The sequence below is a fragment of the Gouania willdenowi genome, chromosome 4, assembly GCF_900634775.1.
Source record: "Gouania willdenowi chromosome 4, fGouWil2.1, whole genome shotgun sequence".
Taxonomy (NCBI): domain Eukaryota; kingdom Metazoa; phylum Chordata; class Actinopteri; order Blenniiformes; family Gobiesocidae; genus Gouania; species Gouania willdenowi.
Genome location: NC_041047.1, coordinates 34,003,272 through 34,012,106, shown reverse-complemented (window position 1 = coordinate 34,012,106; position 8,835 = coordinate 34,003,272). Strand labels below are relative to the sequence as shown.

The window sequence follows — 8,835 nt, the reverse complement described above, 5'->3', positions numbered from 1 at the left end:
TTTAATAATCTCTGACAACACAAGTTTTCATCTTTGTTCTGTGGTTGCTTAGGGTTGGGCTCAATTACATTTATAATTACGTCTTCAATTACAACCTCATTATGATTACAGTGACCAGTATTTTTTCGATTACAATTAAAATGATAGTTTTTGCCCTCAGTCAATTACAATTACGTTCACAATTACTAAAATGGATCTGATTGTTCATTGTACATTATATAAACACACTCTTTTTGAATAAACATATTTTCATATATACATAAACTCAAAAAAGACTGGGAGGAAATAAACGTATACGTTCCCATATCTGTAATTATCATAATTCATATCAGTGGTTGCTTCCTTTCACAAAACAGTTAACGTTTAAACACACAATTATATATACATAAATATACAAAGGTATATGTTACCAACAATGGTAAATACTTTAGTAGATCACAATCTATTGTCAAGCTCTTCTGTGACGTTGGCCCCTCCCATGGTGGGAGGGGCTGACTGAGCAGCCGCAGACATCCATTGACTCACATTAAATAGAAAGGGTGGGAAGAATAGATTGTTTTACAGTGAGGGTGAGATGTGAAGTTGTAGAATATATTGTTTATTATGTTGTGTAATCCAGCCAGTATGGTGACAAGTGTGAAGCTTAGCTATAATGGTGGTGGCTGTGAACAGGGGGAATGAGTGAATGGTAGTACCTAAAGCAGGTATTTGGGATTAACGTGTCTAAAGTTCAGCCCAGTATGAGTTTTATCCCACATCCCAAGACGTGCCAGTGCATCGTATACCAGTATATGTGCAAAAAAACCGCTACTGCAAACCCAAGAACTGCCCTGGGCCCGCAGATGCAGCCAGGCCAGCAGAAAGAGTGGGGGCCAGGGAGCCCCAGGCCACCCCCCCACGGCCGAGCAGCCCCCCAGACGCCCCCAAGATCCTAGGCTGAGAGGCAGCCACCGCCCCCCACACACACATCCGAGGAAGCCCCGAGCACCCAGCGCATCCCGCCACCAACCCCCAGCCGCAAGGCCCCCCACCAGCATCCCACCCCCCCAACCACCCACACCCAAGCACCCAACCCCCGAGGGGAGGGCCCAGAGAGCCCACCGCCCGAGACCCCAGCAGTGGAGCCAAGGCCCAGCAGACAGCCAGAGCCGCGCCGAACGGGCAGCCAGCGGGGGCCCGCCAACGGGCCCAGAGCCAGCAGGGACCAGACCCCAGGCCAGAAGGACCCAGAACGGAAGCAGCACCAAGAGCAGCACCCCCAGGGACGGCGACCACGTCCATAGTCGCCGAGGGCACCAAGGGGATGCTGCAAGATGACCCGCCGGCCCCCAGGCACACCGACCAAGCACCAAGTGGCCGAATCCGACCTCAAACAGCGAGAACCGCCCCCCAGAAAAGAGCACCATCCTGGTGCGCCAAGCAACCCCGCCCTAACCCCGGTGCAGAGGCCAGCACCCCCTGTGCGCCCACACCGGCGCGGAAGGCCACCCCAGACCCACACGCCGCGAGGCGCGTCCCCAAGGCAACCAGGAGACGAGACGAGCGCCAAGCCCCACCTGTAGGGAAGGGGCACCCCCACGCCGCACCAGGCCGGCACTGCCCGGAGAGACCCCGCAAAGAGAGCCCCCAGCAACACACCCCCACGCCCCCCAGAGACCCCCCGCCCCGCCCGACCGCACCCTCCCGATCCCCACATGGCTGCCCAGCCATCAACAGAGGGGCCCGGCCCCCACCCGACAGGCCCAAATGTGTGTTACTGCGTATGTTTAACAGAATGACTGGTATAGATATAGTGGAAACACATCACCAATCAGACACAAATCAACCATTTTCATCATTATCTATATAATATTTATTCTGATTATTTAAATACAACTTATTCATTGTATTTTTACTTCATTATTATTTTTTCTACGTCTTCCTCAATCTAACGTAGTTAGTGGTGGGGCGTCCTCTATTGGCCCGCCTCCACTGCGTGGCCTTAATCCTCTTCTGTAGAAAGTTAACATGACAAACAGATGCAGAACCGGTTGGAACTGGACATTAATCCATGTTGGCATCGTCTCCACAGATGCTTTATTCTGAAAAGCGACACGTGTTGTGTTTTGACCAAATGTGTCAAACGTCTCCAATGCAGAGAAAAACCCACACAAAGCGAGTGGACAGTGTGTGGTTCATGTTTGGCAGAGATAACTTTCTCTTCCTGAGCGTGTCTCCTGGCAAACACTGGAACATTCTCTCATTAAGAACAAGATAAGGTTGATATCGTTACGGCAGCTTCAGGCAAACACACACAATCAGTTCAACTCCCACTCTCGCACAAACCAAAGCAAACGCCTGAAGTCAGTGAAAAACTGAGATGAGTCACACGTTGATCTGAGAAATCAGCCTCACAACGTCTTCTTTATAAGTTAGAGATCAGAAGAATTCATTAAACATCTGTGGGAGGAAGTGAGTCTGAGCCAATTCTAAGTAGAACACACACTGTGCTGGTGGAAAGTCTCACTGAGCATGCTCAGATAGAGATTCTCCTCACTCATCAATATGTTTGATTGGTTGATCACTTTCTGGTCCCTTTGGTGCATCCAGTTCATCCTGCAGGAGAAAGTCAAAGAACATGAATCATTGTGTAAATGAAACTCAACAATCTCTCCTGGTGCTTTGATCACATAACAGTCATGTTTAACGTTAAACTGTTGAAAAAACACTTCTGACAAAATCCCACCTCTTCAGCCCCAACGGACCCACCGGTGGGGGCAGCTCCACTCTCTGTGACTCTCACAGGTGTAAATGTAAAGAATGAATGAAATCACACATTCTCTACCTCTCTGTAATCCTAAGAAGCTATAGAAGCTAAAACTGTAGCTAACCCACATTCACAGCACACACACACCAGGACATTATGTTCAAAGAGGGAAAAGTCGACAACTCAGCAAACTGTGGCTGCGTCCTAATAGTCCCTCCTATCTCCTTTCCTATCTCCTTTCCTATTCACTTTTCCATAACCCTGTGGATGATGTCACAGGATTAAGGAAAGGTGTTAGGAAAAGGCCATCACATTGTTTATACAATCAGACACACTTCCACTAGGTGACGTAATAATCTGACGACCACAAAGGTTAGTGACGTCTGTCGTGGGAAAAAACTCCACATTTCCTAAAATAAACTAAAAGCTGATTAACACTTTCCATTGATATAATGTCATAAATCAAAGGAAAAGAGGTTACCATGGCTACGAGGAACTAAAGATAAACTAAAAGAACATCACATTGAGAATGGTTGATCACACTCACCTTCTACTCACTAATATGAATCCATTATCCATCCATCCATCCATCCATCCATCCATTTTCAGACCCGCTTATTCCTGTTTATCAGGGTCGCGAGGTCTGCCGGTGCCAATGTCTGGCTCTCATTGGGCGCTGTGCGGGGGTACACCCTAGACAGGGTGCCTGTTTTATATCAGTTATAATCTGATTATATGTCCAACATATCATAATATATGGGTTTAAGATTACTTATTTAAAGTTGTTCATATTATTGCATTAGTAACTTATATGATCTCTGTTACTTATCGTGAGTTTCCGTAAGCGCTGGGGTGTGTGTTTCCCTTTGTTGTCGTTGCAATGAATTGTGGGTCAGCATTATCTCGTCTCTTTTGATAAAGGGTGTATCAGTGTTTCCTAGGCTAAAGGAGGTTAAAAAAGGAAGCATTGAGAATCTTTTCCTGAGCTTAAAGAGAACTTGGACCTTCTTTATCATGGCCACCACTTAAACACTTCCAGGGGTGAAGGAACAGTGGATAGGAAAGGAGATAGGAAAGGAGATAGGAGGGACTATTCAGACGTAGCCTTCTTCTGCTGTGAGTCACAAAATAAACACAGAGCTCTAAAACAAGAGCCTACGTAAAACGACAGGCCAATGAGCACTAAGCGCTCGTGTGTAAAATGGCTGATCCCTCATTTACCCAGCTCTGATTGGCCAGGGCTAAAGCCACTCCCATAGTGTTTAATATCACCAATTTCTACAGGCTCTGAGCTTTACAACAATGTGTCAATCATTCTGATTGGTCAAAGAATTGCTGAACTAAACACATTTGTAACAGCATCAAAGAGTGGAACCAAAAATAACATTACACTTGACACAGCAGAAACCTGAATAAAAATGGATGTGTGTTTATTAAAAGCAAATATGCAACATCTACACAAGGCAAAGCAAAAGTATTTGTATAGCACATTTCATACATCAGGCAACTCACTCTGCTTTACATGATCAAAATGTGCAACAGAAAATATTCAACTGCTTAAAATCTATAAGAACATTGTTATGACAATTATTATATTCATCATCGTATCATCAAATGTGAGTTTATGTGTACAATTTGTCATATATTAATACACAATGACTGCATTATATTGTTGTGCTTTTGAACAACCCTTCTTTGCTGAGTCATGTTAGAATAGCAGTACAGACAGATTGTATTGTATCCACAGTGCCAGCAACAAACAGTCTCTGCTGAAGGCCTCATACCAAAAACTCACATTCTTTCACATACACACACAGATAAGCTACAAATGAACCTTCAAGGCCAAACTCAAACTCACATGCAGATACACACGCACACACACTATCAAGACAGATATCAGTGGCGCCAGCCTTCCTCAATACATCCACCTCTTCATCATTCTCCAACATCTCTACTGTTGGGAGCATCTGACCCCCTCCTATTCCTCTCATCAGGGTGGAACTTTCTTCTCTATCTGTATAAAGCTTAAGCTGTGGAACTTTCCCAGTGAGTTGCTGGCCACCTTTCCTCCCTAGAATGGAAGCTTTTTTGTACTCTTTTTCATTTAGTTTATAATAAATTCTTTTTTATAAAATCATCATGCTTTGACTGGACTTCATCATTCAACCAGAGATCATCATGTCTCCAAATGAGGTCAACCGCAAATTTGCCGTGACAACATTAAAGTAGGCAACAAAGTAAAATCAATTAAAATCATCAACAAACACATGACATCATCAACATGACCATAAATCTCTCTCAATCATATACAGTAGAGAAAAAAGTTCCTTTAACTTTGATTTAAAAATGTTCACATGTGATGCTGACTTCAGCTCTGCTGCAGTTTGTTCCACTTCTTTGCAGCATAACAACTAAACACAGCATCACCATGGTTACTGTGAGCTCTGGGCTCCACTATCTGACCTGTGTCCATAGATCTCAGAGACCTGCTGGGTTCATACCTGACTAACATCTCACTGATGTATTCTGGACCAAACCCATTCACACATTTATAACCAGCAGCAGAACTTTACAGTCTCCTCTGAGGCTGACTGGGAGCCAGTGTAATGTGTTCTGACCTCTTTGTTCTGGTTCAGACCTGAGCTGCAGCGTTCTGAACCAGCTGTAGATGTTTGATGAAGACCATTACAATAGTCCAGTCTGCTGGAGATAAAAGCATGGACCACCTAGTGGTCAAACAATAGACTAACAATCAGTCTGACTGACATATTACAGTGTTACAACCCTGCTGTTGGCCCCGCCCCTGTGTTGGGAGGAAATGCATAAAGGACTGTGACAGCACTCGTCTGCAATTGGTGGCTTCCTCTTCTACTATGCAAATTCTCCTGTGCTGCTCCTTCTTCAGGATTGGTCTTTTTCTTCCTCCACCTGCACTTGGAGCCAATCAACAATCATTCCTCATCAGTCTCCACAGTTAAAAGGATCTCTGGAACATTTGCTCAGGGGGAATCTGACTAGCAGATTGCCCCACTTCAAGTGTTCAGGTGACTTGCCTCTTTCGACAATTATTAGACTAGATTAGAAGGCTCAGTAGGATTCATCTGTGTTGTGAATTAGGTTCTGTTTTGATTGTTTTCTGTACATTTTGAGATTGCTCCCTTTGTTACACTCCCTCTTTGCAGGTGACTCTTTAAGTTTGTCATTGCTCCCTTTGTTAAAACTTTATAATAAATTGTCTTGGTTTACCTTTTTATATCTGCGTTATGTTACTTCTTCCTTCCTAGACAAAAGAGGACGTAACATAAGTGGGGGCTTGTCCGGGATCTTTCTCTTAAGGGAAGTTCTGGGGAAAAAAAAAAAAACAGACAATTTAGAATAAAAATTTTTGTGTGTTTGAATCGTTTTGATAGGACGAAATGTCTGACTTTAATTTAAATCAATTTGTGGCAAACCCGTCTCTGGGTCAGATGGAAAATTGTCATAAATATGAACTAAGAGAGATTGCAAGCTCCTTCAGCATCACACACCCCAAACAAATTCTGAAAAGGGAACTTAGAGAGCTGATTGTGGGTAACATGGTGGAGTTGGAGTTGCTGGCGTTACCAGGGCAGCCTGAGTCTGATGGCGCACATGTGGAGGCCAGGAGTGGGTCAGAACTCCATCCAGAGGAGGGGGAGGACGGAGGTGAGCAGCCTAAAACGCCGTTCCCTCTCCCCCGTTTGGATCCTCTTGCATCTACAAGTGGCTCCCGTGATGGCCGAGTGAAGGTGCGAATAGCACGACTTCAGATGGAGGCCGAGGAAAAGGCCCAGGTTTGACGTAATCAGTTGGAAGAAGAGAAACTGAAAATCGAGGCTGACAAGGTGGTCAGACTTCGTCAGTTGGAACTGGAGGCTCAGAGAGAGCTCCAGTCCCTTGGGCCCGGCACCGCAACTAGAGGTACACCCTTAGTACCCTTGGGTACTCCACCCCACACCTTTGATGTTAGTAAGCACATAGCATTAGTTCCAACATTTCGTGAGGCTGAAGTAGATTGTTACTTCTCTGCATTTGAGCATATTGCCTTAGCCTTACAATGGCCTCGTGATATTTGGCCATTATTACTACAATGCAAAGTTTCTGGTAAGACCCAAGAGGCCATTGCTGCTATGTCATTAGAGGACAGTTTACAATATGATTTAGTTAAGTCGGCTATCCTTTGTACTTACGAACTCGTGCCTGAAGCGTACAGACAAAGATTTAGAAATCACCGGAAGGCGGCAGTTCAAACTCATTCTGAATTTGCCAGAGAAAAGACCGTATTGTTTGATAAATGGAGCAATGCCTGTAAGGTTACAAACTTTGAGTCCCTTCGTGAGTTAATTTTGTTGGAAGAATTTAAAAATGAGTCTATTGTAGTACATATAAACAAACAAAAAGTTCCATCTCTGGCAATGGCTGCTGTGCTCGCAGATGAGTATGTGCTCACGCACAAGTCAACCTTCCGTTCGGGTGCTGGTGAGAGACCACGGAGTACTATGAATTTTCACAGTACTAAAAATTGTGTTACCACCCCCAAAGGTGAAGAAAGACAATGTTTTTATTGTCACAAACCAGGAAACCTTATTGCAAATTGTGTAAAGTTAAAGCATAAAGAGCAACTACAGGTCCCTCGAGGGGCCTCACAAACTAAAGGTGTTGGGTTAATTCACCGTCATTCCGTGGTAGAGGTTATGAAGACGGTTGACAAATGTTTACCTTTAATGGTCTTGTGTCAATTCCAGGTGGAACTGCTGATAAACGCCCAGTTTGCATCCTACGAGATACTGCCTGCTCCCAATCGGTAATACAAGAGTCCACATTGTCCTTTTCAGAGAAATCGGCCGCCGGGTATAATGTTGCCCTACAGGGAGTGAAGATGGGTTATGTGCAAAGGCCAGTTCATAATGTACAGGTTAGTAACGTGAGTCTTTCCAGTAGCTGTGTGTCCTGAGTTACCCATGGATGGCATTGATTTCCTGATGGGTAACGATATTGCAGGTGGAAAGGTGATGCCCTCACTAGAGGTAATGAATCCTCCATGTCTTGAGATGCAAAATTCAACATGCTACCTCAAGTGCGTATCATCCAGAAAGAGGCTCTGGAAAGGTGGCATCAGACGTTAAAGTCAATGCTGCGCAAATACTGCCTGGAAACAGAAGCTAAGCCTTTTTTCTTTGCATTTATTTACACTAGCAAGATGCTAATGTATATCTTATTTGTAACTTCAGTTTCACTCGTCTTCTGTAATAAAAGGAGCACGACGCTCAGCTCCCTAGCCTACTGTTGATCTACGTTCACACACAGACTACTTCATGTAGGTTATGTTAAAGCTTAGAAAAACCTTGTTTGTTATGGATCTGGGATTTTTGGTGAAAAGCGGGTGGGGCTTAAGAGATCAAACTTTCCTCGAAATATTACATAATGTGTGTTTTTGAGTTTGTTTGTATGGTTTATATCAACTCAAGGCTGAAAAAATCATATTTTCATTAATCAAACATCCTGTTGGGACTGAAATCTGTCACTTATTGAATATTGTTGGTTTCTTAAATATTTAATATTTTATGCAAACATAGAAATGTAGAATAGGAACAATAATGTTGAAATTACTCATTTTCCCAACATAAGATCTGTGGAACACTAGAGATCAATCAGAATCAACTTTATTGATCATGTAATGTATGTTATACAAACGAGGAATTGGATTTTGGTGAACTGTATAATAATCATAATGTAAACATTCATTAATAATAATCTACTAGAAAAAAATTAAACAGTAGTTAAAGATCTGGAATGTTTAATTTGCATTTTTTCACGTTGTAAATGTGATGATGAGTTTAAATCTAAATAAAATTTGTGACGCTGTGATTAAATAAATTATTGGTTTTAGACTCAGACTTTGTAAAGAAAGCTGAGCTTTTAGCGCCAATGGGATTTAAACCTTTTCAGCTTTTAATACGTGAATAAATGTGACAAAAGCTTTGGTTTGTTGAAGGAAACACAAACATATAGTGTGTGTATAGTGTGTGTATAGTGTGTGTAGTGTGTGTGTAGTGTGTAGTGTGTAGTGT

At 43.3% G+C, this 8,835-nt stretch overlaps 1 protein-coding gene across 2 annotated transcripts in view; it reads left to right on the top strand.

Annotated features, from left to right (window-relative positions):
* Positions 1-8,835, top strand: part of LOC114462598 (pre-B-cell leukemia transcription factor 1) — a 229,541-nt gene that overhangs the window by 155,401 nt on the left and 65,305 nt on the right. The window lies entirely within an intron of this gene.